This window comes from Macrobrachium rosenbergii, chromosome 43, assembly GCF_040412425.1.
Source record: "Macrobrachium rosenbergii isolate ZJJX-2024 chromosome 43, ASM4041242v1, whole genome shotgun sequence".
NCBI lineage: Eukaryota > Metazoa > Arthropoda > Malacostraca > Decapoda > Palaemonidae > Macrobrachium > Macrobrachium rosenbergii.
The window spans coordinates 43,290,625-43,296,624 of NC_089783.1; the positions used below are offsets into that span (position 1 = coordinate 43,290,625).

The 6,000-nt window shown below is 36.7% G+C and overlaps 2 protein-coding genes across 5 annotated transcripts in view; one reads left to right on the forward strand and one right to left on the reverse strand.

Moving 5' to 3' along the window:
• LOC136828830 (WD repeat-containing protein 44) overlaps positions 1-6,000 on the reverse strand; it is a 200,460-nt gene that overhangs the window by 191,712 nt on the left and 2,748 nt on the right. The window lies entirely within an intron of this gene.
• LOC136828833 (potassium channel subfamily K member 16-like) overlaps positions 1-6,000 on the forward strand; it is a 116,620-nt gene that overhangs the window by 92,795 nt on the left and 17,825 nt on the right. The window lies entirely within an intron of this gene.

Sequence of the window (6,000 nt, forward strand, 5' to 3'; positions counted from 1 at the left end):
GACCAGGTCAATTCAATTCTGAAAGTGAAAACGAAATCTATATAGAGAAAATATAATTCATGAATGAAGCACAATACCCATTAGTTAGTTGACAGTGGGTAGGCTGCCCAGGGTATAGAAAAGAGCAAAGGACGAGCAACCTCGCTCCACAATCATTTCGAAACGTTACCAAACCACTTAAAAAACGCATTTAAACCTCTTATCATTGTTCAGAATATAAACTCGAATTCATATGGAACAAGCCTACAGGGGAGACTGACTTGAAATTCAAACTCCCAAATAATATGGTGTTCAACTGAAAGACATTTCGAAAGATAATAGGAAATACAGAAGGAAGAGACCAGTTATTACAAAAGAAAAAAATATAAATGAATAAATTAATAAATAAATAGATAAAAATTTATACAAAATATTAAAACACCAGGCGAACTGTTTCAGGGTAGTAACTGATTCCCAGACAATTGCTAGAAAACACAGAAAACGGAGAAAACAATTTCATCCACGACAAGATCCGTAACTAAGACATTAAACTCCCTTTTGCGCTTCCTCGTGTGACATTACAATTGATGACAAGTTAAGCGCCAGAAGAATCCCTTTTCCTCCACACCACGGGGGCGCTTAATTGCAACTTAAGCTCTCGATCCCTTCCCCCGGAGGCCAGAGAGGCCTTAGCAATAAACACATGCAGTAAGCGATACTGTAAAGCGAGCTTCGTGTTATCTACTGCAAAAAATATAACGGCTTTTTATAGGTGGAATTAAAGAGTGATTCTGTGCGTGGAATAGGGTCGAGCGTTCTGTTGTAGTAGTCAACTGCAACATACGCATTTGCAATCGGTCCAGGTTCTTTTGGAATATAGAATTTACGCCAAAGGCCAAGAGCTGGGACCTATGAGGTCATTCAGCGCTGAAAGTGAAGTTGAGAGTAAAGGTTTTAAAGGTATAACAGAAGGGAAAGCTCGCAGTTGCACTATGGAACAGTTATGCTTAAAAGTATTCCTTTTCTTTAGTGGTGGGGATGCCACCAACAGGTACATGCACCCTCACAGTTTCTCAGCAACCCTTAAAGGATAATGTTGCTAACCACACCCTTTTCTTGATACCGCAAACCACAACCCTAGCAAACATGAGCTGAGAGCTGCAGTCAGTTAAGGCATCCATGCTTATCATGATGATGGTCACGAGTTAATGACTGAAACAGCTGTCGGCACTGAATAATATATAGATAAACAATGCAACAGCCCTGAAGATAAGAAGAGGTACATGAAATTTGAAGTGCTGTCGTATAACATTAGTCGTCAAAAGCGCCTAAGAAAAAGACAGCACAAAAGCGCGTGCGCGCACGTACACACACACGCGCATATATACAGTATATATACATATATACTGTGTATATATGTGTGCGTGTGTGTCCAAATGTTAAGCCTTACATTACACACTAATATCGAATTCACTTCACCTTAGCAATAAGAACAATATTAACGAATTATTTGTGGCTTAGCATTTTCAAATATTGGCAGGCGTTGGTACTTTCTTCCTGGGCCGGTTTTCCTGATTTAAAGTCTTCCATCCTTCAAGAGGTGTGTCTGCCATTCCTTCGCATAAATTTAAAAAGTTTTTTGTTTCGTGATTCTTTTTGTTACAGTTCTCTTGAATCAAGGTTAAACGTAAGTAAAAGAAAACAAAATCTAGACGAATTGTTGACTCGCTTCAAGAAGGCTAATCGTGCATCGGGTGGATGAACTAGCTCATATTTTCATAAGCAATGGTCTGCTTTTTCCTTTGTGCTTGTAATCTGCTTGTGACAGCCTCTAAGTAACTTTCCAATTAGACTTGAGCTTGAAAAGGACATCTGGTTGCCATTCCCAACCGCCTACAGAGATCGAAAGCAGCAACGTGTTAAAATAAATGTCCCTGCTAGACACACGATGACTTGAATTACCGTAACTGATATTCTTCAGTGAGAACTTTCCTGAATGTTCTTATGGCGCATTTCTGTACTGCGGGCCATTGTTTTCAGGCCTGAATATTCACAGTCTCATTTCTAAATTTTCTTACGGCACATTTCTGTACTGCGGGCGATTGTTTTCAGGCCTGAATATTCACAGTCTCACTCCCAGATGATGGATACTAGATGATGGTTTTCAAGCTTCTTTTATCTATTTGTTTTTTCTTACTTCCGTTCCACATTCAGCACAAAACCCTTGTGCAGCTCTTTCTCCTTTTCTTCATCAGACAACAAAACTCCATATGACATCTTGGGATCCTTCAATGTACAGTCTCAGAGGTTTGAGCAAATCAATCAAAGTCCTGCTTCTCACTGAGCGTGACACCAAAATATTCACTCAATAAATTATCTGCTTCTTACACAGAGCAAAACAACGCGACATCTCGTCTTCCCTGATCCCATTCCTCCATGTGCTATGTTTTGCAACGCATGCAACTATATCCACTAATGTCTTCTTAAGAATATCATATCACTTTTCAATGCATAAACTAGAGCTGCGCTGATCTAAAGCAAACAGTCAGAAATTGTAGAAGTTAGTAGCGATCTCACAATGACCAGCAATTTTTACGCATTATTTTGTGTTCAGGGACGAAGCAAGTACATGAAGGATGCATGAGGATGAAAACTAAAATAAGAAAAAATAATTCCTTTCGAAAATATATCACGGTGGCTGCCACATCCAGATAAATCAAGTAACAACTCAAAACGAACAAAAGCACCAACGTGAAATATAGCAGGATTAGAAGAGCAATCGAAACTATTCAGAATATGCATACTCAAAATGTTTCAGGGCCGTACATACCAACTAGGGACAATTTTAAAACCAGTTTTTTCAAGTATTTGTATCATGCTAACGAAGTCTCAAACTCCCAACGAAACACAACCAAATACAGGGTATAAACCACTTTAAGTAGGCTCCTCATCTAATGACACGCACTAAGACGAACCAGCGTGAAACAAGTGACAATTAAGACAACAACCCAATACCAGGCAGAACCTTCATCCTAGAGCAACGGAGCAAGCTCAAGACAGGATCCTCTTCTTGACAGGCGTCAAATACTCCACAATTGCAATCACATCTCAAAGATGAAATGTATAACTCGTGTCGCGAGGGGAAAAGACAGGACCAATTTAACTGTCAACCTACAATTACCAGCCATAATCTCGCATTCTTGCGTACCGATCGACGCCAACGGCAAATCGACTACAACTCGAAGTCACCAAGACCTATAAGGAATCTCTCTTCTGCAGGTCTCGGTCTAGACCCTGACTAACTCGTCCCTGTACCATCCTCCCAAGCAATGAAACCTCAGTCTCAGTTGCTTGCACCTTGTTTGACGTCGGTTCTGTCAAATCTTTATTTTTATTCCTCATGAAATTATCATTATTTTCACTACTCAAGATGCGGACAAACTGAAGTGAAGGTTCTGCAGAATATCCATACACAAGAAATTAGGTAAAATTACGAAAAAATTACTCAACGACCACATATATAAAGTATATATACATATATAAAAATATATATATATATATATATATATATATATATATATATATATATATATATATATATATATATATATATATATATATATATATATATATATATATACTGTATATATATATATTTTTTTTTTTTTCTTTTGCACAAAATGCAAAAAAACGCGAAGAATTCGAGGTAGACCGTTCCACAGTCCAACGATTTTAGGAATAAAGAACCTCTGGAACTGAGGAGTTCGACAGCGAGGCACATTTGCTCGCGAACACCTTTCAACTCAGTATTAGCTATTGACGGTCATTTATGGCAATTAATATATTATGAGAGCTTCACAATATGAGGCAAAAGCCAAAAGCAAAAATCTTCTAAACGCTCAATATGAGCTTTCTGCGTACGTGTAAGAATCTTCTTATTATAGAGCGTGGTACATTTCTGCACAGGGGTGTATCTGAAATTCTGCAGTTAATGTGTGAATGTGGCAGTGCTCATTGTGTCCTTTTTCTTTTCTTAGTGCAAAAGGCACATTGTTGAAAATAAGGGTAAAAAGGTAACGGGAACAAATATGAACGACTCTACGTATTGTTGAAAATATCAGTCGTAAAAGGTAAGCGAGAACAAATATGAATGGATTCTATGTATTATTGAAAATACACGTAACAAGGTAGCGAGAACGAATATGAATGATTCTATGCATTGTTGAAAATATAAGTACAAAGGTATCAAGAACATATATGAATGACTTTATGCAGTGTTGAAAATACAAGTAAAAAACTAGCGAGAACAAATATGAATGGATTCATGTATTGTTGAAAATACAAGTACAAGGGTATGAATGACTTTATGTAGCGTTGAAAATACAAGTAAAAAGGTAGCGAGAACAAATAAGAATGACTTTAAGTATGTTAATCACACTTCTAAAAAATATGACGAAAATTTTAATTCAAGAAATAACAGTCACTTTCACATTACAACTGTATATCATTTCATGGAAGGTTTAACCTTCGCCAAAACTGTTATGCTTTTGGTCCCGTTTGCCTACTTCCTGTTATGCACAAAATCGACCACAGATTAAAGGTCAAGGTCAGGTAAATTTGGTGGATTAAGTTATTTATACCAGGCAAAATGATTTAGGTATGACTTTCATATGGTACATTAAAATAGTAATCCACTTTATAAATAAGAGCACCATTACTGGACAAAGATTGGTTCCCAAATTTTTTAACCGAAATGCTTCGCAGCTGGCTAAATATCTGTGTGACCTATTTCAAACTAAAATGCCTATTAACTGGGTACAAAGTTGACCCCTAAAGGCCAAAGCTAAGGTCTCATTATATAAACGTTTAAAATCTTCCTACCCAGCTACATAAGGCTGGTACCGTATCCTTTGTTATTCCTTTCCCATACCACTTTAAATTCAAAACACGACGCACGCTCATTTTAATTTAGCACACAGAGGACTGAAGTCGCCAATCAACAGGGGTTCCAAATGTTACGTTATCCGCATTCCTCACTCACACCCTTAAGCCTTAATGGTGTTTTAACGGAATGTTAATCAAAATCACTTTTAAGCGAGAAAATACCTCCAGAAACATATCCACGTTTTACTGTCTCGCCAAGACCAAGATAGAAATGATCTGTGTAGAATACACCCATTTACCAGAAAAATTTTTTTAAATCTTTCTTACCAACTCACCCGTCTGACTTTACATTTTCAGATTTTCTGATAAAATTTATAATGCAAACATACATCTTTATTAAGGCTGGAGGGCCATCTTGATTGTGAATATACATAGTTAAAAAGGTTAAAGTCCTCACGGGGCTCTGTAGGCTCATAGGGCAGGCGTTGATCTCCTGTTTCCTAGGCCAACAGCCAGTGGGGGACAGGTCCCAACGCCTATGACACGAGGCCAGTGTGTTGCTAGGCCCACTGTTATATATATATATATATATATATATATATATATATATATATATATATATATATATATATATATATATATATATATATATATATATTTAAACTACAAATATCCTCTATATCGAAGTCACCATACCTTGAGAGTGACGTACACGTAAGAGGAGTTATAACCGATTAGCACATCTGCCCCGGCCAGGATTCGAATCTGGGCCTTGGGTTTAGTTACAGTAATAGACGTTCGACTTGCCCATTCGGCTATCAAGATATCGACTCTGCACAATTATCAGTTATAATTTCCTTGGATGTAAGTTACAGTGAATTCGATATTAAGTGATGTTTGTGGCTTAATATTTGAGTACAAAAAAGTCACGCGTGTATATAATATACACACACACACACACACACACACACACACACACATATATATATATATATATATATATATATATATATATATATATATATATAAATGTATGTATAAATATTCTATATAAATATATTTTATACATATATACTTATATTGTATAATATCCTGGTCACTTCTTATTAGATACGTACATAATTGTAATAACCACAC